This window comes from Meles meles, chromosome 10, assembly GCF_922984935.1.
Source record: "Meles meles chromosome 10, mMelMel3.1 paternal haplotype, whole genome shotgun sequence".
NCBI classification, from domain to species: Eukaryota; Metazoa; Chordata; class Mammalia; order Carnivora; family Mustelidae; genus Meles; species Meles meles.
The window spans coordinates 74,834,964-74,860,891 of record NC_060075.1 but is presented as its reverse complement, the minus strand read 5'-3'; the positions used below and the strand labels follow the sequence as shown (position 1 = coordinate 74,860,891).

At 38.1% G+C, this 25,928-nt stretch overlaps 1 pseudogene; it reads right to left on the bottom strand.

The window, feature by feature from the left end:
• LOC123951532 overlaps window positions 1-3,071 on the bottom strand; it is a 40,354-nt pseudogene extending 37,283 nt beyond the window's left edge.
• Between the last annotated feature and the right edge of the window lie 22,857 nt (window positions 3,072-25,928).

The following is a 25,928-nucleotide window of genomic DNA, read 5'->3' as shown; positions in this document are numbered from 1 at the left end:
CGGCTGCGGGGAAGAATTTCCAGGCTGACGAGTTAAACACCATTCGTTCCCCAAAATGGAACGGCCCGTCTAGGTTATATCAAAGAACTAATAAACGTCATTCCCTAGAACTCGAAACTGAACCAGAAATAACTCAGCTTGAGATTTAAACAATTTCCCTTTGTTACTGATTTTTTTTTTTTAATTTCAAACTTGACTGGAATAGTCCGCTGCAAACCCTATGATGAAAACACAGTGGTATTACATCCAGCCGCTCCTGCAGTTGTAAATCAGAAATTCTAAGCACAATTCTGATCCTTCTGTACTGTGAACTAATTCATTCCCAGACATTGACCTAGGGCCAACCATTTCAGGTGCCTAAAAAAAGAGATAAATGAAAAAGTTCCTTACAGCCTATTAAGGACACAGATGTGAACAATTATAAGGTGATGTGCAGGAAAGAAACCACCTGAAAAAGAGGGAGCATAACCTGCGATGCTGTGTGCTTTAGATAGGCTTTGGAGGCTGACAGGAAAGTGGTTCAGATCCAGACTGGACCACTTACATGCTGTATGACGGTGCGTGCATAGCTTTCTCTCTCTAAAATTCAGGAAAATGTGTTATTACTACATAACAGGAAGGTTTTAAGAACGAAATGAGATGGCAAATGTGAAGTGTCTGGAACAATGCCCCACACATCTGTCCATTTTCATCCCACTTCCTCCTTCCCACCCCCCAACCCCCTCCCACCCAGCCAGAAGAGAGTAGGTCAGACTGTCCTGGAGTGTAGGAAGCTCCAGGTTTAGGCACCGTGGACCGGGGCTCAACTGCCCTGCTTAAAATTTTTTCAAGAAAATTTAAACTGAATTGAAGAGGCAAGACTGAAGGGTTGGGAGCTATCTATGCCTTGCCTTTGAGCTTCTTTCCTACCATCACCAAATTCAAACAGGCATCACCCAGGCTGGGGCCCTATTTACCTCAAGCCACACTCCACTAATCAGGAATTTAAAATGTCTCTTTCTTCACTTTCTCAGGTTCCATGCTCTTGTGAAGAATATGCAATCTGGCACTCATTCTCAACATGGGGTGGAAATTATTTCCAAGTTGTTTGGATTTTTTTTTCAACAAAATGCTCAGACATATAATTTACTTAAAATGTACTCCTTTAAAGTGCACGGAATAATGAAAATGGTTATTACATGTGTTACTACCATATTCATCAAACTACAGACTGTGGAACCTTACCACCACCCCCAAAAATTCCCTCATGCTCCTACCAGCTACTGAAGAGCTCACCACCGCAAACAACGGTTGACTGGACTTCTATCTCTATATATTAATTTTACCTCCTCTGGACTATCATATAAAAGGAAATCATATAGTAGGCATTGCTGTATGCCTGACTTCTTTAATTTAGCATACTGTTTGTGAATCATTTGTTATCTATTATCTATTATCAATATTTCACTTATTTTCATTGCTGAGTAGTTTTGCATTATATGGATGTACTATAGTTTCTTTACCAATTTACATGATGAGGGACATGTGGTTGGTTTTCTACTTTTGGAGTTTATGAATAAAACTGCTCTTGCCATTCTTATGCACAATTGTGCATATTCTTATGCATATTATATGGACATACATTTTAATTTTTCTTTCATCAACACCTAAGAGTGAAATTTCATACGATGAATGTATGTTAACATTTAAAAACCACTTAAATGGCTTTCTAAAGCTGTTCCACTTTACAGTCCTACCAATAGTACATGAAAGTTCCAATTGTTTCACATCCTCACCAACACTTAATATTTTAATGTTTTTCAGTTCAGTCATTCTACCTGGTGTCTTACAGTATCTCATTTTAATTTGTATTTCCATAATAATTAAAGATGTTGAGCATCCTTTCATGTACATACTGGCCATTCATATCTTCTTTTGTTAAGTATCTCTTCAAACTCTTTGCTCATTTTAAATAAGTTGAAGAATCACCTTGTTAATTTCTGCCCGAAAGCCTGCCAGAATTTCCACTGACATTGAATTAAATCTATAGATCAATGTAGGGAAAGTTGCCATCTTAATGAGTTATTCAGCCGAAGAATATGGTGTATTTCTCCATTTATGTAGGTCTTCTTTACTTTCTCCCAGCAACGCATGGTAGGTTTGTATATAGGACTTGCATATCTGCTACTGAATTTATCCTTAATTGTGACTGTAAATGGTTTTCTAAATTTTATTTCCCAAGTGTTTATTGTTAGGATTACATAAATACAACTGAGTTTTGTATGATTGTGCTAGGTCAAAAACTATTTCCCCAAAATCTGTTTCTGCTCAGAACTTCAGAATGTGATCTCATTTGAATATAGGATCTTTGCAGATATGATCCAGTAAGGATCCAACAATAGAATCATTATGGATTTAGGTAGGTCCATACAACGACAGGTACCCTTATAAGAAGAGGAAAGGACGCAGAAAGAGACACACACAGAGAAGCCCATATAAACATAGAGACAGAGGCTTGAGTTATGCCCTGGACCACCAGACACTGGAAAACACGGGAAGAGGCGAGTAAAGATTCCTTGCTGAGGCCATCAAGGTAGGTTATTCTACATACAGTTTTCTAGCCATTTATGTGGGCAAGTCTCATACGACTCCTTGTACATTTTGCATCTCATTTGTTTTGGCACATGGGCTGGTTGTCAATTTATTGCTTCTTAGCTCCAAATCTACAATTTTTTGTTCTGCATTCTTAGAGTAAAGCAAAACCCCATAAGTACCTCTCCTTTGTTAGCTGACACGATTTGAGGCTTTGTCAGTGGAGAGGGTTAGAGGGACACTGAAAGAAACAGTGCAAAAGGGGGCTCCTTTTCCCAGTTCTGGGGTGATTTTTTCCCCTTCCTGTGGGATGGCAGCAGGTGGTATGCAAGACTCCCAGGGGTGCTCACTCTCCACCCAGTTTCTGTGACTCTCCAGAGGGCAACTTTCTGCAGACCAGCTTCATCCCTCAATGCCACAAAGAACTTCTCCACCATCCAGCAATCCATAGTCACACCCTGTCCCATGACGTTGGAATCTTTTGTTGTAGGAAGGGACATCTTCCAAACTCTGTTCCTTCCTTGGCTATGCTCCCTTAGTCCTATAGGAGCAACTCCCATATTCCTTAGGGTCTTTTTCTACGCATTTTAACCACTAACTACTTTTACAAATTAATGTGTTTTTGTATTAAATATTCCTTAGTGGAGTGACATCTTTAAAGTGCTGAAGGGAAAAAAATACTGTCAACACAAAATTGTATATGCAATGAATATAACTTACAAAATGAAGGAGAAATACTTCAAATAAACAAAAACAGCGTTTGTTACTAGCAGACCTGCATAATAAGAAAGATTAAAAAAAATCTTCACATAAAAATAATAATACCAGAAACTTTGATCTACACAAGGAAATGAAAACCACCAAAAATGGCATAAATAAAGTTAATAAAAAGTCAAGTTTTAAGTGTTCTCATAGTCTATTGACTGTCTAAAGCAAAAACTGGAAGCAGTGTTTCATGGGATTATAACTTAGGTAAAAGTATAATGTGTAGCAAAGCTGGTATGAAAGATGGGAGGGAAGATGGTAGACACGTTGGAAGATTCCTACATTGCACATGAAGTGGTATAATATTATTTCAAGGTAGAGCATAATTAGTTTAAAAAACAGTCTCTATCACTTATTTGTGGAGCATAACAAATAACATGGAGGACATGGGGAGATGGAGAGGAGAGGGAGTTGAGGGAAACTGGAAGGGGAGATGAACCATGAGAGACTATGGACTCTGAAAAACAACCAGACGGTTATGAAGGGGTGGCGGGGGGGAGGGGGTGGGTGGTGGGAGGTTGAGGAACCAGGTGGTGGGTAATAGGGAGGGCACGTACTGCATGGAGCACTGGGTGTGATGCCAAAACAATGAACACTGTTATGCTGTAAATAAACAAATAAAAATAAATAAATAAATAAAATTTTAAAAAAAAGTCTCTATGACAAACTTCATAGAGAGAGAAATAAAAACTTTTGTTCACACCAAAGACTGCACACAAATACTTTTTGTAGCTTTATTCACACTCTTCAAAATATAAGAGCAACTTAAACGCTCCTCACCTGCAGAATGGTTAAACAAACTGGCATGTCCATACCATGAGATACTATTGAACAATAAAGAAAAACAAACTTCTGATACATGCAACAAAATGGATGCATCTCAAATGCATTATGCTAAGCGAAGATGCCAGTCTCAAAAGATATATACTGGGATACCATTTCCATAACATCCTAGAAAAGGCAAAATCATGGGGACTGAAAGCAAGTCAGTGGTTGCCCGGCTAAGGATAGGGAGGGGGGAGCGCCTGGGTGGCTCAGTGGGTTAAAGCCTCTGCCTTCAGCTCAGGTCATGATCCCAGGGTCCTGGGATCAGCCCCGCATCAGGCTCTCTGCTCAGCAGGGAGCCTGCTTCCTCCTCTCTGCCTGCCTCTCTATCTACTTGTGATCTCTGTCTGTCAAATAAATAAATAAAATCTTAAAAAAAAAAAAAAAGGATAGGAAGAGGGAATGACTGCGATGGGGGCATGGGAATTTTTTTAAGATGGTAAAACTGTTCTATGTATTGATTGTGGAGTGGCTACTTGCCTGAATACATTTATCAAAACTCATAGAACTTCATGCTAAGAGTAATTTATCTTACTGCATATACATTATATCTTAATTTAAAATAAAAGGAAAAGAAATTGTCAATTTCCCCAAATTACTGGTATCATATCTATCTCCTGACTGGAACTTGACAGTATGCCAGAAAGTTTATTTTAATGCATTTTATTAAGACTGTTTTTATAAAGCAGAATTTTAATTATACCTATTTAAACTGTATTAAGATTAAATTGCTCTGGCCATTGTTAATGACAGATGATGTTAGGCTTCTACTGCTTGACTATTTGTTTTGTAGAAAGTCCCAAGGCACCCCCTGGAGAAAAACCTAACTGGCATAATCTCATCTCAGCCAACACCCCCCAAATGGTGTGTGGCCTTCTCTTCAGGAATACACCCTAGGCAAGCATGTCACTTTTTGCAATAAGATCCCTATCTTGCCCCCAGTGTGGCTGAGGGCTAGAGCATGCGTCCACGCACAGGACCAGCAATGCTAAAGAACATCACACCATTTCCTATCTGAACCATAAGGCCAAATTCACTGCAGCCCAAAACCTAGCAAAAGACCTAAGTGGAAAACAATATTTACGGAGGATTGCTTAAAGCATGTGCCATCTAGTCTCTCCTCTGGATTCTTTAAAATTCATCCCTAGGTTAAATTAGACCATTCAAGAGAGCAGCCTACCTGCACAACACTGTGGTGGCCTCTACAAATTGCTGGGATTGAATTGCCATTAAAGATCTAGACTGGGGGCGCCTGGGTGGCTCAGTGGGTTAAAGCCTCTGCCTTCAGCTCAGGTCATGATCCCAGGGTTCTGGGATCAAGCCCCGCATCAGGCTCTCTGCTCTGCGGACAGCCTGCTTCCTCCTCTCTCTCTCTGCCTGCCTCTCTGCCTACTTGTGATCTCTGTCTGTCAAATAAATAAATAAAAATCTTTAAAAAAAAAAAAAAAGATCTAGACTGAAGAAGGTAATAAGAAAGAGCTCAATGAAACTCACTTTTATCAAGGAGATTATTCACTTGGGTGCACAGTGTCTATCTCTTTTCTCGGTATAATATACCATTGTGTCTCTCTTGGTCAACATTTATGACCCAGAAACTAAGACTGACCCTACTGCCATATTTTTTCCCTCACTGCTAGAAATCTCAAAGACGAGTCTAGCTCAGTATTGGTAATTGTGTATACAGGATTTCAGAGGATATGTTTCATGAACTAAGCTACCTGTAGTCACTTTACTTTCCTTCCTTTATTTTTTACTAGGACTCATTTTTCTTACTCTCGTTAATTCAATTCATCTGCTATTTTATATTATTGCTACCTAGCAAAAGGTGAAATGTAAGTAAATTCAGAATGGCATACCTGTCTAGGGACTAGTGGTTGGCTTCCCTGTGGGCTAAATAAAGCAAATGTGCTCCTTGAGCTCTGGCCCCAACAAAATTCAATCTGCAGCATACAGAAAAGAATGATACAGCCAGCCATTTTAGGCCACACTTTTACTCTCACTACAATTTTGACCAAAATCGTAGGTCTCAAAAAGTAAAAAGAAAGATTACCTTTAGAGACACTTTCTTTTTATGATGGTTCAGATTATTTTGGTTTCCTTGTACTGGAAGATATACCACAATTTTTAATCTAAAAAAATTACTTGATACTGTCACTGTAATAAAATCCAAGGGAACTATAGGACTGAGAGGAAAATGGAACTTGGAAAATAGAGCACAACATTTGCTTGACCCGCCTACTACATACAAGAATATACAACACATGAACTCATACTATTACCATTACATTTCTTTCCTCCTGATGGCCAGTAACAAATGTCATACTAGTCCCTTCATACTTTGTAAATTAAAGAAATTTAAATGTAATTTTATAACATTGTCTAATGTACTTCTCAGTCATAAATTTGCTGTTGCAAGATGGGGATGATAGTAGAAAGGAGACATTAAGTGAATATTTATAAATTTATTTCAAAAACCTAGATTTTGACTCTTCTAGGTTACCTGAGTAGGTCATACCTCTTAGGACCTCCTAAGAATGAAACAGCAAATGATAGTGACCCTGAATATAAATAAGGGCCCCTTATCTAATAACATCCATAAATCAGTGAATAATTATTGAGCACCTGCCATGCTTCTAGTAGTTATTGGGACTATAATGAACAACCTTATCCTATCTTCATAGATCAATGGGGTGTATCATCTACCTGGCTAGTCATGTCTATTTATGAGTTGTCTAAATTTCTAGAAAACATTGTGTTAGATCTCAAATTTTAAAGGGCATTATAGATAAATCTCAAAGTTCCAGTTATAGTATTACTAAAACACAATATTTAATATAATCCATTACAGAAACAAATACCAAAAATTATACACTAATCCCCTATTACATTTACTTTAATGACTCATACTGTCCACGGCTTTCCAGCTCCAAAACTCTCCCTTTCCTCTCTCAACTTCCTGTCAGTTTCCTCCTCTGTGTTCTCCCTTTCTTCAGGAAATAAAGATAGATTCTCCATGCTTAGATTAACACTTCTTTCCACCTGTGAGTGAGCTGCACCTTAAAGAGGGTAAAATACTATCTTTCAATCCATGTTACTTGGTTTTATATTCAAGAACAGAGCACATGTGAAGATTTCCCAATGTGTGCTCTTGAGAAAAAGTAGGGGTGTGTGTGTGTGTGTGTGTGTGTGTGAAGCAAAGAAAATCCAGGTGTAAATGTTGCTATATAATAAGTTGGACTACTACAGAAATTTTATTTTATCTTTATTTATTTTTTTGAGAAAGAGAGAGCGCGTGCACGAGCCGGGGGGGAGGGGCAGAGGGTGAGAGAGAATCTTAAGCAGGCTCTACGCCAAGCTGAGCCTGATGTGGAACTCTATCTCATGACGCTGAGATCACCGCCTGAGTCAAAATCAAGGGTCAAAATCAGCTTAACTGACTGATCCACCCAGGCTTCCTCAGTTGACATGTTATAAAGGACAAAAAAAAGAAAAAAAAAAGAAAGGCTACTTGAAAGCAAATATAGTTAAAAGAAATGGATTCATATACTATTAAGATTGCAATAGATTAAATATAATAGAATTTTAATTTTATTTTTTAAAAAAAGATTGCAATGGAAAGAAAACGGAACAAGAATTTCATTTTCCTCTCATCTTTTTGGAGCTTGCAAAGATGAATAAGAAGCAAGAATTTGTCCAGAAATGCAACTATGTTTTCAAAATCTCAGTAAGCCCAAATAGGATAGAGTCCAACATCTGCAATTTGAGAAATGATTTTTATCATTTTAGTAAAGTCTATTTGGGCACATGAGCAGATACCTTTTTTTATGCTTCCTACAATGCATAACCTTATCCTGTCCTCTAAAGCTTTCATTTTCCCCAAAATGACCTGACAGGCAGCTGAAAGGACAAGATGGGCTGCCTGACTGATTATACCCTGGGAATATTTATATAACTTCTTGATGACAGCAAAATACTGAAAAGAGGATACAGGAGATAAAGTAATGGAAGTTGGCCTAACTTAAGCCTCATGTAATCCCTAGCATCTCCTAAATCACAACGTAAGATTAGTCAGTGATCAAAATTCTTTAACAGTTGGCAGCTGCCTGAAAGCCTGCATTTTCCCTTTGAGTGGACTGTCAAATTTAGAGAATTATGACCTGACCTATCAAAGATATGACTTTCAAGTCCTTGACCAATTTAATAAACATTACAGACAACTATTATTATGTGGTGTTTTTTTTTTTTTTTAACTTTTTGTTTTCTAGCTGAGTTACATCCCAGCCAGGTTCAACTGGCAAATGGTTGAATGCCATACCAAATAAGAGTTGCATCTAATCAGGCCAAAGCTCAAGAAATGGTTTTCCTCTTTACTTCTGACTTCTGAATGACTTCCATTCCGGATGTGAAAAGGAGACGGCAAAAATAAGACACTCTCTGACCTCTTAGAAATTGTCTCAATTTTTACCTTTTAAGAAATAAGAAAGCTTTCATCTTTTTTTCTATAGTCTAAGGAACCATGTTACATAAAGCCCCGTGCAATGCAATGCAATTTCTAGAAAACTTCATATGAACAAGGATGATGCACAAGGATAATCAGAAAACATGAAACACTGGGTATTATGCAAATATACCATTATAATATGCTTCTTTAATGTAACTTTGGTCGCCATTGGGATGCTTGGGTTATAACGTGTATTTAACTGCTTCTACATAGCCTGATTCTTTCATTGTAATGTAATGTGGATATACTAGTCTTTTCTTTTCTTTTTTAGTCTTAAGTCAAAAGTGCATTCTGCTGTGATGAATTTACCTGGGCTTGTCTCTCTAGGACCCAGATAGTTTTATTTATTAGGTTTCTTCCTAGGTGAAAAATACAGTGAGGGGGAACATTACTCTCTGTTAAATTTAAGAAGCATGTAATGTAACATCAAATTGACAGTGGATAAAAATCATAGAAAAATCCTCTCCATTTCCTTTTCTTTTTTTTTTTTTTTAAGATTTTATTTATTTATTTGACAGAGAGAGAGAGATCACAAGTAGGCAGAGAGTCGCAGAAATTGAGGGGGAAGCAGGCTCTCCGCTGAGCAGAGAGCCCGATGCGGGGCTCGATCCCAGGACCCTGAGATCATGACCCGAGCCGAAGGCAGCGGCTTAATCCACTGAGCCACCCAGGCGCCCCTCCATTTCCTTTTCTAATATGTCTGTGACCTAGCAAGAATACTGGTCTCCAGGCACAACGAAATGCACATGCTTAGGGGCACTACTAACATCTAAATATGTTATAACAATTTAGGCACAAAAAGCCACCACAGCAAAACTGACACTTTCTCCCCACAATCCTGTAACAGTAGACTCTTAATGTCAACCTTCAAAAAATACAGACACAGGAGTTACAGGTTCACTGAGAAGTCAATAATATAACTAAAAAAGAAAATCACGACCCACAGTTGGCTCTAGGGAGTGAGAATTAAGTAGAAAAATCCTGTTTGAATTTTAAGTTTTGCTCAGAATGGTCTGTTTTGGTTCAGCAGGTGAGGGATGAAGAAAGAGTAAAAATCCAATTTGAGCCTCACAGTTACAAATGTTAAATGTTTTTTTGAAGCCAACAGTATTTTATTCAATTAAAGCAAAATCCTAATAATAATACTCAAAACATCCATTGTTATAGTTTAATTTCAGACCTAGAAAAAATTAAACTGTAACAATATTGGCAATACAGTAAATGTTAATGAGGAGGATGAGTACTGTATCAGGGTCCCAGCAATCTGAGTGTTACAGACTAAGGCATTTATTATAGATACTAGACTTTACCCAATGGTGGGAGTGTAAGTCCTGTATAAGACAAAGTCTAAGTCCAGAAGGCAAGGGTTGGAGGATCAGCCCCATTGAACGGGAAGAGGACCTGACGAAGACATCTATGGATGACTGTTGACTCCATGTTTGTTGGTGAACCCAAAGTCGCTATAGGTGAGTGGGGCCTCTGGTGAGGAAGAAAAGCTGGATATAAAAAGGACTAGAACAAGATAGAGTGAAATCTTCAAAGACGAAGCTAAATCAATGAAACCACTGGAATGTGTGTATGGCTCTCAACGCTTATCACCTCCATCACACTGGTGACCTACATAAGCTGGTTCTTTATGTATGTTTTACTCAGGCACACAGAACAACATGTGTGCCTGGCATGAGCCTCAGAAAAGCTAAAGGGGTGATCCGGAGAAGCTGCAAGCACAGATGATGCTCTCCTCCATCCAACAAGATGAGCCAACAGACCAGCATCTAAACTCCCTATTTGCTGTTCTGCAGTAGAGGTTAACCACTATGAGTACATCTTATGTTAGAGAGTAAAGGAATAGAAGGGGAAGGAATTGAAAGGAACTTTTATATATATATATATATTTATCTAGATAAAATATATATATGCACACACATATAAATGTATATATAAATATTAAATATATAATAAATACACAATAAATATATATTATATAATTTATATTATATAGTAAAATAATACAATTTATATTATTACATTATAATAATATAATAATAAAATATATAAAATAAATATATATTATACACAAATATATATACTTGCATATTTATAAATATATGCATGCAAGTATATGTACTTGTATATATATATTTATATACACACATACACACACAAACACATATACATGTGTTTATATATTAAATAAACTGGGTGGCATAGTGGGTTAAGTGTTGGCTCTTGGTTTCAGTCCAGGTTGTGATCTCAGGGTTGTGAAATTGAGCCCCACATCAGGCTCTGCATTCAGCATGGAGATTTTCTCTCTTCTTTTCTCTCTGCCCCTCCCCACCACCTGTGCTCACTTCCTCTCTCTCTAAGATAAATAAATCTTTAAATATATATATTTCAACTGCTAACATACATGCAAACAAATTCTTACCAAATTAAGAAATCAGCATAATTATCACAGTTTTATTTCTAATTTTTCATACAGTGGTAGCTGGTGTTTGTACCTTCCTTCTTCCATGACCCAGCACACGTTCCCTTTGCCTCAGAAATCATTGGCTCCTCAAGTTTCCTTGCCTGATAAGGTGACTCACACCTTCATTCTTAAAGTGTCTGGGCTATTTGTATTAGATTATTGTGTTTTTTCACTGACTCTTATCACAGGTCATGGAAGTTCTAAGAGGCACTCCAAGGATACCTGCATTCCAACATGCCAGTATTCCAACTCTTCCCAACACCACACAGCATCATAGCAACACTCAAGATAAACAAGCTAGCCACCATAGCACCTCCTTCTGTGCCCTCTGATTCACTAGCATGAGAAACCCAAAGTGGCCGGTCTCAAATTCCAAATTAAGGGACCAAGCACGGTGTCCCTGGTAGAAGCATTACCCCCTTGGATCTTGGACATCTAAATTGGCAGAGCCCAAAGTCACTGGGACAGCGAGCCAACACTTCACTAGTGGATCACTAGGGGAACTGTGAGAGGATCCCCTCCCATCTTCGGTTCTTGATTCCCAGGACCCATGAATCTTGGATCTGGGGGAACCAGGATCATGTATCAGACACTGATGTAAAGCATACACCACCATGGGGGCACCTGGGTGTCACAGTCAGTTAAGTGTCCAACTCTCCATTTCGGCTTAGGTAGTGATCCCAAGGCTCAGCTGGACACAGGGCTCAATCTCAGCACCAGGTCTCTTAAGATTTTGCTTTCCTTTCCCTCTTCCCCTTTGCCCACACTTTCTTTCTTTCTTTCTCTCTCTCTCTCTCTCTCTCTCTCTCTCTCTCTCTCTCCCTCAAATAAATAAGTCTTTAAATCATATACCCCCACATCCTAAAGAATACTGTCCCAACCCTACAGTGTGTTGCCATATAGCTGGTGCTATAATAACATCTTCAAAAAATCATTCACCACTCTATCTGGTCTCTACCAGCTAGAGGGTTTAAATAAAAATCATTTAAAAAAGCATTTTCCAGGTAAATAGCAATATACCTAGTTATGAGGGTATGACAGGTTTCTCCAAAAATGAAACCACATCTGGAACAGCAGCTAGAATTGGAGTTAACACCCAATTAATGGTATGCTAATCCACTGATATCCTCAAAATGCATCTATCTGCTGAACAAGTCAATAGGCAACTTGTGTGAAGATGAGAGTTACCATTTTGCAAGAGCCCAGTGGTTGCCATATTCTCTATAATCGCTTCAAATGTGTACTATTGCCTTTGACTTACTCTTTCAGTAGACAAGAAAAACTTCTGTGAGCTACTACATGGCCTTTCTTATTAAAATAACCACTATTCCTCTGGTTGGGGAACTAATGTAGGGACTCTGCCAGTCGCTGAGGTGAGGATGCATATTCCGATGATGCATTCCCAAACTGGGAAAATAATCATAGATGGATTCAAGGACCCATTGGTCCACTCATATCCACATCAAAATCCCACTGATTACCTTGCATCCATAAGCCCTTCCTCTGACTATGGACCACAATGGCATCTGGGGTTTCTAGAAATAGTGTCCTTATGAGACCAGTATCCAGTCACTGCCAAAAACACTGGTTGTTTCCCCTTCTTCAATTCACTACCCTGGTAAATAACAATGGGTCTCTTTAAGGAACATCAAGATTTCCAGAAAAGATGTTGGCTATGTCAAAGGATGACTCCTCAAGGGAACTTGGCTTTGACTTCATTCAAGGAACTCTGTGTAGATCTGGAGACTGGCTTATGGGAATTAATCAAAAGGACATGACTCTATTGTTGTTATTCAAGTCAGACTTTTATTCCCAGACCTAGAGTTTGTCACTTAAACAGTTCAAGTAAGACTATAAGAGGCTGTAAAAATATTTCAGTTCAACAGACACGATAATTATCAAAGACATCTCTCTCTCTCATTCTCTCTCTCTCTCTCTCTGCAGGTCAACTTCTGATTACGGATTCAATTCTGCTGTCTAATATGGTAACTATTCCAACCTTGCTTTTGACAATTAAGGGCCACATTTTGGTCCCTGCCACCCAGTATCTCAACATCTGCTTTGAGTTCTAACAGTCCATTTTGGTGACAGCATACCCACTGTCAGTTCTAATCTATAAAGAATAGCTTCCTACAGAGGTCTTCAAGGAAACTGGGCTCCTTTACAAATATATTTCTTATACTTTAAATGCAAAGAGTGGGGGTGCCTGGGTGGCTCAGTCAGTTAAGCATCTAACCCTTGATTTCAACTCAGGTCATGATCTCAGGGTTGTGAGACTGAGCCCCGCAAAGGGGCCCGTGCTTCGCAGAGAGTCTGCTTGAGATGCTCTCTCTCCCTCTCCCTCTGCCCCTATCCATCCCCTGCTCTTTTTCTCTCTCCCTCTCCCTCTGCCCCTACCCACCCCCTGCTCTTTCTCTCTCTCTCTCAAATAAATAAAAAAATAAATCTTTTTTAAAAATTAGTAAATAAATGCATAGAGTGTTCTCTATGAGATCTATTGATCAGTGTTGGCTGCATTGATCTTACATAGCATACCACCTCTTGCATTACAATTTCCCAAGCCTTTTCTACAGTACATCAAGGAACTCCTGAAATTTCAGCTTCAATTGGTATAGGTCATCTTTGGACCCATGTTTCAGTAAACTAACCAAGTACTCTTAGAGCCATAACAGCTGCTTAAACTAAAACATGAAATCCAGAATCTCTGCTTATTTCATCCATATTGATAAATTCAGTTCAATCCATGATTGTATTTCTCTCACACTGTTCTACTTTAGGATTCATTCCCATACAGGTGCCCCAGGATTCTTCAATAAAAATTGGTAAAATCAGGGTGCCTGAGTGGCTCAGTTAGTTAAGTGGCTGCCTTCAGCTCAGGTCATGATCCCAGGGTCCTGGGATCAAGTCCCACATTGAACTTCCCACTCAATGGGGAGCCTGTTTGTCCCTCTCCCTTGGCCCCTCCTCCCTGCTCATGTCTTCTTGCTCTCTCTCTCAAATAAATAAAATATTTTAAAAATAAATTAAAAAGTGGTAAAATCTTGCAGTTATCTTTGTGTGGTTGGCACTATTTCATGTTTCACATTTTGTACCTAACCCGCAGGGCTGGCCCCAGGATTTTAGTCTGGTTATAGATCTAAAAGATATTGAATGTAGATAAGTCTTGAGAAGGATCAGCAGTGTTTTGCAAGGCTTCTACCTCAGAGACTTTATGTTCTTCAGAGGAGTGGAAACCAACCTCCACACAAAATGGATGAAGAGACTTCTAGCAAAGGAGGCTCAATGGAATTAAGAAATCCCATGTCTTCAGTTTTATCAGGATCTCTCTATATGTCCCTATCTCGATTTTTTAGTTTCTACTTCTTCCAAATCCATGTAACCAAGATAAAAAAAAAAAAATCTGTGAGGTGATGAATCCAGTTTATATTAAAATTCAGGCAACTTCAGGACTAGCAAGGTTTAGGTTTGGTTTTGGAAATCTCAGCCCTCTGTCTATGTTAAATAAAAATTTACTTAGGCTAGTCAAATGCATTCTAGTCCAACTGGAGACTTGAGACCACCATTTTCTTTCTTTCTTTCCTGTCCACTTAGAAACAGCCTAGTATTTAGCAGAACACAGTGAGTTACCAGTTGCAGGGGAGGACCCCAAACACTTCTGCCCACTGCATCTTGGCATCCAAGTTACGAGTCACCAGGAAAACACAATGCAGTCAAGCACTGGATGCAACAATGCTTTCCTCACACATAGGAGAGAGAGAGTGAGCAAGATCAGCTTCAATAGCGGATGTTGCTGCCTCACGGGTGACTCCTGGTAGCCAACACAGGGCATATATGTCCTTCTTGTGCCCCAGTGGAAGGATCCCAACCCCTCCTCCCATAGGACAGATACAGCAGTGAGGTTAGCCAAGGTCCAAATGATGCTGACTCTTAAGCAGAACAAAGAGAATACTTTGGGCTCACAATAGAGAAAGGTATCACCCATGGGATGATAAGCCTGGCACAAGCTGTGCGAGCTCTTGGACTCCTGGTAAGGAACTATCCAAGGCCCAAGGCCCATTCTTTTAAGACTGAATGGGGGATGGGGAGCATGGAGCATCAGCATTTTGCCCATAGCATGTCTTGGACTGCAGCATCCCCTTTCTTTTTGGCAACAGTGTCATTCGTGCTGCTAGATTTTATCAGATCAAAAAAATACTTCCAGATAATCCAGAACCAATAGAAAGACACATCCTCATGGTTCTATTCCTATGGAAGTTCAAAAAAGCACAAGCCACATTTGGCACCACTTTCCCCTTTTTCCAGAAAGGAGAAAAGCCTGCTTCTATTTTGAATTTTGTCCAGAGAGATCTATTTTACTCAGTAGTCAAAGGTTAAAGAAAAAAGAAAACACTAATTTAACTTCAAAATTACAGATACTGAACATATTCTTAAAGCCCACAAAATTTAATTGAGCAAAAATATAAACAATATTCAAAATCTCCAATGTTTTCTTTATTATATGTTTCAGGTCTAGAAAACATTTCGTTTGAAAAAATAAAGAAAAGAAATGACCATGTTTTCAATATATGAAGTGTTCGTATTACTGACTAGCTTCAATGCCTAGACTAAATCCTAAAAAGGAAATAAATGAAAGATGGCTACACCAAGTTTATCAGGAAAAGCGATTTTCACAAGGCGATGCATTTGATTAAGCAGAGCATATGGTGTAGATGGCAATTAATACAAGCCCTGTGGTGCAATATTTGCCTGTATGTATGTGGCAAAACGTCCTTTTTCACATCATCCTCTTACAATAAAATGCATTTGCAGCAGAAGTTAAGTGCACCGTCAGCCCAACAAAAGCCAATGATTGGTATCTTTGCGTCTCTTTCAGTACAGAAAAGATTTCCTCTTTCCTTTCTCACAAGTTTTCAAAGGCAGAGTTTAAAAACAAAAAACAAAAAAACAACTGCATAAAAATCCTCTTTGAGATTGCTTTTAAGTTGATTAGCTGACATAGAGGGATTATCAGATATTGCCCTGGAAAGTCATATAGGCATCCTTTTCAGTTCCTGAGAAACTCTATCTTCAAAACCAACTCAAACAACTTGAATAGAGAAGAGAATTGAGTATGGTTATCCAGATAAGTCTCTCCTTAATATCACAAAAAGCACTAGCATCCAACTTGTCCCTTCAAATGTCCTACTCACAGTGCCAAGCAAATGCTGGCAGCTCCCTCCAAGCTTACTCCTTCTAGGTATAGGTCCATGAAATAGTGCCAACGTATTTACTGTGACTTGGCTCTTTGCAAATGGGCTCTTTTCATGCATTGGATTCACCAACAAATGAATATCTCAGTGAATTATGTCTGGTATGTCAATTCCTTCCTACGAGACAAGAATCTTTCACTCTACTCACTTTTGTTTATAAATGTAAACTTTGCTAAAGTCTATTAAAAAAAAAGACATTAGTGCATTTTAGATTATGATCCAATTATGCTACTTGGTCTTTTGGGCCCATTCAACCTTTTCAAATATTAACTTTCGCCGAACACCCTCGAAGTACAGAGCCAGATTTTAAAGTAGCAGGATTAGTAAAGTGCAAGGTCACTTTGCAAAGTCAGTATTAAAGGGAGGAAAGATTCTCAAATTAACTGATTTCTCTGCTCTTTGGTGACCTTAGACATGCCCCTTCTTCCCCACCACCCAACCAAGTCAAAGATCCATCTCACTTCTACAAGGGCCTCAATCCCACCAGGTCTGATCCTAACGAAGAAGGAAAGAGCTTCATCCAAGTAATTACGCTCATCACAACAGGACAGACATCTTACAAGTTCATTATGACGGCAAAGGTCAACAAAGTCTTCTATAGACAACTGGCACACGTGAATGGTACAGCTCATCAGAGATGCCAAATGGTTATAATCACCTGCACCATCCTGCAGCTATCAAAAAGAGAGGGGCATTACCAATGCATGTTTAAGTCTCTTCAGGGTTGTTTTTTGTTTTTTTTTTTAATTCTAAAATGGGCTCTTCCGCCTTATTACATAGACTACAATATATACAGAAAAGTGCTGAAATCATGAAGGTATGACTTGATGAATTCTCACGAGCTGAATACACCAGTGATCATTATCCAGATCAAGAAACAGAACACCACCAGCACCTCGGATGCCGGTTTCCTCTTCTGAACCATGATCGTGAGGTTGGTTACAAAGGAGTCAGTGCCAGCGTACGTGAGTTATATAAGCTACTTATTGTAGACTAGCATCCAGAACTTTCAGAGGATATAAGTCATACATCAAAACATATCCAGAATGCTACCACTTCTTGCCATCCCGCACTGCAGTTCTCTCTTGCTTAGAATTTTACAGTGACCTCCCAACTAATAATCCCTGCTCTTTTTCCCCCTTCAGAATGTTCTCAAAGGGCCAGCTAAGGTGAATATTTGTAAACGGACATCTATCTCATCGTGTTATTCAGATCATATCACTCCACTGTTAATAGTGATGTTTCTCAACCTTGGCTGCACACTGAGTGATTCAAAACCATTGATGCCTGAGTTTACTCCCCCGAGATTTTGATTTCATTGGTTCAGGGAGTGTCCTGAGCTTCCCAGATGATCCTGCCATCCAGGCCTTACAGGGATCTCAAGGCCCAACATGAGGCCCACATTCCCTCTCTAATTTCACCTCTCACTCCGCTTCCTTGTTCACACCTTCCCAGATCTACTGGCCTCCTCTCTGATCCCCGAAGACACTGGGCAAGCGTTTACCTCTGGGCATTACACTTGCTCTGCCATCTTCAGTGTTCTTCCAAGATATCCAGCTCCTTCACTTGCTTTAAGTCTTTACATAAAAGTCTTCTCTGCGACCCATTCAGTGGCCACCCCTGACGTTTTATACCTCCTTTCAATGATTTATATTCTTTTTTTTTTTTAATACTTTTTTATTTATTTGACAGAGAGAAATCACAACTAGGCAGAGAGGCAGGCAGAGAGAGAGGAGGAAGCAGGCTCCCTGCAGAGCAGAGAGCCTGATGTGGGGCTCGATCCCAGGACTCTGGGATCATGACCTGAGCTGAAGGCAGAGGCTTTAACCCACTGAGCCACCCAGGCGCCCCTCAATGATTTATATTCTTACCAGTGATCACTGTCTGACACATAGTACACATTCCTTCTTTCTCTTGCTCTGCCAGAACAGGGCTTTCTGCCTGCTTCTTCAGTGTAATGTCCCAACTCATAGAACAGTGATTACCTAGCACACAGACACAGCTCAAGAAATGTTTATTAAGTGAACAAATGATGTTTTCAAGTAATGAAAACCCTGCTAAAGAGCTTTGAGTCAGCATCTAACAGCCAATAATGAGATACCAGTTGTGATCATAAGCATTAAGTACATTCTAAACCAAAACTGGTTAAATGAAAACAACCCAGATGAAAAGGTGTAATTTGCAGCAAAATAATGATATGCTCTCTGCACTTCATGCTTCAGACAAAAGAAACCCCTAGAGAAACCCACAGAGCTCTCAGGACTGCCAGACATGTAAAAGTTTACAGAAATACATATCAGAAGTGGGGAATGGATTAGAATTAATCTTTCTCTTGCATATAGATAGATAGATAGGTAGATATTTTCTTTGTAATTCACGCATCTTGGGGATTAGAAACTGCTTAACATATTATTATAGAATTGGACTCATTTGTAATGACTGCTTTAAAGCACATGGCATGGAATCCACTCCACCCACCAACTCTCAGCTGCCTCAAGAGGACTTTTCTTAGAGAAACTGATGCCTGATTCCATTTTTTTCCCAAGAAATAAATCTTGAAATAAGAGGTCCTGAGTTTTCTACCCTGCCTAAAATATTAGGCTAATGTGTTTTCCAAAGTATCAAGCTGATGAGAAAGAAAGAGAGAGAGAAAGAAACTCATCAGTCCGGCAGAACAGATCAGCAAATACAGGGCTGCTTCCAGTTGAACCCGTAAGCACTGCTGACAAGATCAAAGTCACAATTCCACTGAGCCTTGCTTTCCTCTTGCCCAAAGGAGCTAATCCACTGTTCATTTCCACCTGCCTCAGAGAGAGTGAATTGTTAAACTTCTATTTGAAAAAATGGTCACAGTCTCTTGATAGTTTGGTGTTTTTATCATCATCACTGTGAGTCATACAAAATAAACAGTGATGCTTTGTAGTTCTGATGCCCAATCTATCTGAACACTCTGTAAAATTCCTGGTTATCTCCATAAATATTTGATAAAGTAATAAAGTTCTCAAAGTTTTGAAGTCTTTTCAACTTTCTGCACATTCAACTTCATGTAGGAACTTCTAATTACAGGAATAGCATAAAAAGAGGCCTCTGAAATTTGGATTCCTTCTTATATTCTGTTCCAGGGATGAAGTTCCATTCTACTAAGCTATAAACCAAACTATTCATTTTGCTTCACTTTTCTCATGCTGCCATGAAAATTCCATTTTCTAGTATCTTATCAGTTAGAATGTTCTAATAAATACATATTTTAAAGAATAAAAAATAACCAAAAGTTCATCATTTAAATTTCATCTTCAGAGGTAACAAATGCTGCTGAGGGTGTGGAGAAAAGAGTATCCTCTTGCCCTGTTGTTGGGAACGCAAACTGGTGCAGCCACTATGGAAAACCGTATGGAGAGTCCTCAAGAAATTAAAAATAGAACTACCATGTGATCCAGATATCCTACTGCTGGGTATATATCCAAAAGGAAATGAAACCATTATCTTAAAGAGATATCTATAATCCCATGTTCATAGCAGCATTACTCACAATAGCCAAGGTAGGAAACAAATTAAGTGTTCATCAACAGATGAATGGATAAAGACAATGGGATGGATATATACATATATATATGTGTGTGTGTGTGTGTGTGTGTACATATATATGTGTATATATATAATTTATATTTATATAAAATAATGAAATATTATTAAATCTTAGAGCCAAGAAAGAAATCCTGTCCTTTGCAACAACATGGATGAAACTGGAGGGGAGCATGCTAGCGAAACAAGCCAAAGAAAGACAAATACCACAAGGTATTACGTATATGAGGAATCTTTAAAAAAAAAAAAAAAAAAAAGTCAAACTCGGAGAAACAAAGTACAGAAGTTTGGGGGTGAAGGAAAAAGGGAAAGGTTGAAAAAGGGTACAAATTTTCTGTTAAAAGACAAATAAGGGCTGAGGATCTAATGCATAACTTGATGACTATAACTGATAACACTGTATTGTATAAACGAAGTTTACTAAGAGACTAGAACTTAAGTGTTCCCACCAGAAAAAAAAAAAAGGAAATATGTGAGGTGATGCATGTATCAACTGGTTGGGGGGAATCCTCTCACAACATATACATATATCAAGTCATCACATTGTACATTTTAAATATCTTACAATTTTATTTGTCACTTATTCCCTGTGAAGCTAGGAAAAAAAAAACAAGCTCATCATTCAGCATAGTTTATTCGAACTGGCAGCATAAACAACTAGATTATTCTCTCCATTCAAAAAGTATTATTAAACTCACATTATGGACTAGGAGCCAGGTAAAAATGGTGAGCAAAATGTATATGACCAATGTTGTCATGGAGTCTAATGAAGCCACCAATAGTGATAAATTTCATGAAGGACACTAACAAGTTTCTGTAAGAGAGAACATGAATTTTTGCAACCTGCGAATGTGGGAAGGTTGGTGCAAAGGAAATTCTTTGCGATTATTATTTGAGAAGGCCTGTGGAACTAGAGTAATAATGTCTGGAGAGAACATTTTGAGATGAGGTAGCCAGAAATCATTTAAAATTGATATAATACACTTCTTAAGAGTACGGAATTCCTTCAAAATCATAGATCACATTTATCCGCATTGTATACTTAATCAATCCATGTACTGCTTCACAAAGATTCTTGTATGGATTTTATTTTAAATGATTTCATAGTCCAGTGTGTGCAAAATTCCAGCTTGTACAAAATTATTTTCCTTTCTGCAGAACTTCTCAAACCCTTAGTTAATTGTAAATATTCATACGGAGAAAGAGAAGTCACATTCAACAAGCGTTATAATATGGCATTCTTTTTTCAGACTCTCTCTGCAAAAGCATATCTTTTGCAGAGTATTCCTTTTGCAGAATATACATTGAAAAATAGTACATTAATGCATTTATTCCAAAAAAATATTTATTTAGGACCTACCACATTACAAACCTTATTCTGATTTCCAGGGACATAAGGAATAATGAGCAGAGTAGCTGCCCTAGAGAAACAAATCACCTAATGGAAGACAGTGATATCCATAAATCGGACTACTAAATGATATGACTATTACACTAGACATATGTGCAAGTTGATATGGTAAGGCACAAATGGGAATATCAAGCATTATATTTGAAGGAGGATGAATTTTGAGTTGAGACTAATTTTTTGAAAATGGTAATCAGTGTAAAGTATATTCCAAGGCAATTTATTTTTTAACATAGGGAATTATAAAATTTAACAACTAAACGAGACCTTGGAGATAATCTATCTCAAGTTCCTCATTTACCCATAGGAAGAAACAGGCTCAGGTGAAACACCTTATTTACACAAGCTGGTGATGGTGTCAAGATAAAAATATCTTGATTTCTAATCCAGTGCTGAGGGCATTTTATTAATTCTATCCCATCATAGTACCAACATTCATGACATCAGATCATTTTCTCTATGTGTTTTCAAGACGCTGAAAGATATTTTTTATTTCTTAGCTAAAAATTCCCACATTTTTTGAGCTACATTTCCAATCAACCAGACCCAGGAAGCCCTGTTTTGAGGCACTCGAGGCTATCATTACTCTCTTCCTTGATCCCAAATTCAGATTAACAACATGCCTTAGGTGATGAATAGTTAGCTTGTCAGAGGCTAAAATTTTCCTCTGGCTTTGGGGGTTGTGGTAAATGTAGGACTCTAATTTTTCTGTATACATAACTAAATATTAAATAAATGTCAACACTGGCCTTTTCCAGTTCACAGAATGAAAAGAAAATTGTCAGTAATAACTATTGATATTATATCATTTAAATTGCACTGCAGGGCACTAAAAATGAAACAAAATTATCCATTTGTGACATATTCATATCTTTTAATAAAAAAAAGTTGGGGGGGACACCTGACTGGCTCAGTCGGAAGAGCGTGTGACTCTTGGCCTTGAGGTCGTAAGTTCAAGCCCCATATTGTAGGTAGAGATTACCTAAAAATAAAAATTAAAAAAATCGGGGTGCCTGGGTGGCTCAATGCGTTAAAGCCTCTGCTTTCGGCGCAGGTCATGATCTCGGGTCCTGGGATCCAGCCCCACATTGGGTTGGTTCTCTGCTCAGCAGGGAGCCTGCTTCCCCCTCTATCTGCCTGTCTCTCTGCCTATTTGTGATCTCTACCTGTCAAAATAAATAAATAAAATATTTAAAAAAATTTTTAAAAATCATCTTTAAAAAACTGTAAGCATATAGCCTGGGTGCTTTTTGAAATTTCTTTACCTGTGAATGATCAAAGGATTTGAACACGATTTTTTCTGTCAGTAGAGGGGCAGTACTCTAAGTAACATAAAGATCCTGCCAGCCTATTTTATTGTTAAAAGAGTTGTGGTAGGCAAAATACTAGTAGCCTCCCAAGCATGCCCACACCATAATCATCTAGAACCTGTGAAAATATGTTACCATGTATGGCAAAAGAAATTGTGCAAAGTAATTTAGGTTGAGGACTGTGATGGAGAGATTGTCCTGAATTATCCAAGAGGGTCCAATCTCCTCACATGGATCTTTAAGAGCAAATAACCTTTCCAGACTGTAATTAGAGAGAGGTGCGGTTAAGGAAAAACAGTTAGTGAGATGCAATGTTGTCATATTTGAGGATGGAGAAAGGCACCGCCATCCAAGGAATGCAGGCAGCCTCTAGAAGTTTTAAAAAAAAAAAAAAAAAAGCAAGGAAATGGATTCTAACCCAAGGTCTCTCAAAGGAACCAGCCCCACAACAGCTTCCTTTTAGCCCACTGTGTCCTGTGTCATATTTCTGACCTAGAAAACTATAAAATAATAAATCTGTATGGTTTAATTCACCAAATTTCTAGTAATCTGTTACAACTACAATAGAAAACTACATCATACAATTTCATTTTTAAAATTTATTTTTTTAATTAATTAATACACGATGTATTATTTGCTTCAGGGGTATAGGTCTGTGAATATCAGTCTTACACAATTCACAGTCCATGACCCCTAGGGCTCTGCACATCCTAGCGACAGTCTTGCTAAAAACACTCCTATATCAAATCAAGGTATCTTACTACCACCTAATAATTGTAATTTGGCAGTCATAGAAATATTTTCAGAGTATTTCTGGCAATTAAAAAATATATTTTTTCTAAGTTAAAAGGCCAATGGAACAACAAGCCATACCATGATTTTGAAAGCTAAAAACAATCTCCACCAGCAATTCAGCAATGAGCTACACAAAGTGTGAGCACACTCGGACACAAACATGCTGAAGTAAAACTTCAGGATCGAATATGCCACTCAGTGCTCATGATTAGAGCTGAATTAAAAAACAACAACACAGGGGCTCCTGGGTGGCTTAGTGGGTTAAGCCTCTGCCTCCACCTCAGGTCATGATCTCAGGGTCCTGGGATCGAGTCCCACATTGGGCTCTCTGCTCAGCAGGGAGCCTGCTTCCTTCTCTCTCTGCCTGCCTACTTGTGATCTCTGTCTCTGTCAATAAATAAATAAATAAATAAATAAAAACAAAGTTACAGAAAAAAGGAACAGAGCCAAAGTGAAATCTTTACTTATGAATTTGTTTAAAATTCCTAGAACATATAGTTTCTGTATTCCTGCACTATTTTTTTTTTAACCAAGTAACAAATGGATATAACTTTCTGCAGGGTCAGAAATAAAAATAAAACAAAATTAAAGTCCTCAAAAGGACCATGATCCCCTTTATATTTGTGACAGGGATATCATTAGCTAATGTACCTCTTTAATGTACTAAAAAATCCTGACAGAATTCATAAGACTTGAAATTTGCAAAGCAGTTCAAGAACAAAATGATTTTGACTTGTTGAAAGATGAATGATAATACTATTGCTTGAGAAAAGCATATATTTAGGACTGACCCTTAGATCTCTGATCTTATTATCAGATATCTTATCTGTCAGACTATCTATTTACTCAATGAATACCTTTATTTCCCAGTAAAAGTTATATTGCAAGGCCTTTATTGAAAGTATTAAGAATAACACCAGATTAAGAGATTAAAAGGTTAAAAGAAAACTTTTTAGGGAAGACATCAGAGCTTCATGGACACTTGATCCAAAAAGAAATGAAGCACTTTAACCTGAATAGTGAATTTCATGTTTGTCATGATTCTAAGAAGAAACATAAGTATTTGATGGATTAGAAAAAATAAAATATGCTTTTTATCAGAATAATTTTCTAGTCATTTACCTGAAGCAATCATTTATAAGGAAGCACACTGAATAGATCAGTAGTATGGTAAACCTTAGTACATAAAAGTTAGTTATCTCTACATTTTCAAATGAGCAAGTCAAAGTTCAAATTTAAAACATATTTACTCTACAGTTCCATGTAATGTTGACTACCCAAGACATCTCCTGAGAACTGGTTCTGTAAAACATAAAAGAGCAGCTATGTTCAGACTCTCTCCGCACAGATACTTGCCTTCCCCTGTTCTCCATTCCAAAAAAAAAAAACAAAAAACAAACAAAAAAATCAAATTTTGGAAGAGTTCTTAACTCCATTTGACATCTGTATTAGTCAGGACTGTCCAGAAAAATGAAACCAATGTAACAATACAGAGAGGGATTTATTATAAGGAATTGGCTCCCATTGTAGGAAAGCTGAAAAGTCCTAAGATCGGCAATCGGCGAGCTGGAGACGCAGGAGAACCAATGGTGTAGTTTTAGTCAAGTACAAAGGTCTGGGAACCCTGAGAGCCAATGGTGTAAGTTCTAATCTAAAAATCAGCAGGTTGCAGACCCGAGGGTCGATTTTTCAGCTCAAGTTTGCAACCAGGGAAAGAACAATCTCCCAGTTATACTTCCAGGCAGAAGGAGCTCCTCCTTTTTCAAAGAAGGATCAGCCTTTTTGCTCAATTCAGGCCTTCAATGGATAGGATGAGATTCTTCTACATTAGGGAGGGCAACCTGCATTACTCTGCCTATCAATTTAAATGGTAATCTCCTCCAGAAGCACCCTCACAGACACACCCAGATTTGACCAAATGTCTGAGCACCCTGTGGGCCAGTCAAGCTGACCCATAAAAATAACCATCACAACATCTTTTCAAATAAATATATATGATGTTTTAAATTTTATGCATAAATTAATGCTTTCCTTGTGGGAAGTTATGAACAAGATTTTTCAGGTGTAGAAAGAGAAAATGATTAAATTTGGAATTCAGAGAGTACAGAAACATATGTTTCTAAGAAAACAAGTCAGAAGAACAGAAGTAGAATCTTTAAATCTTATGTCAGATACCAAATTTCTTTTTATAGTAAAGTTCTTGATGGAAGAGGGCCTATCTTGAAGAAACATAACAAACAACTCTTGCAATTCTTTGTCCAGAAGAAAACAAGGCCAGGAGGAGCTAAGAAGTCTATGACCTTTCAAACATAGAAGAGTAATGAGCCCTGGGCAATGTATGGAAGTGTTAAATCACTGTCTCCTACACCAGAAACAAATATAACACTGTATGTTAACTAAATGGAATTTACATAAAAACTTAAAAAAATAGAACAGTAAATTACCTAGCTAA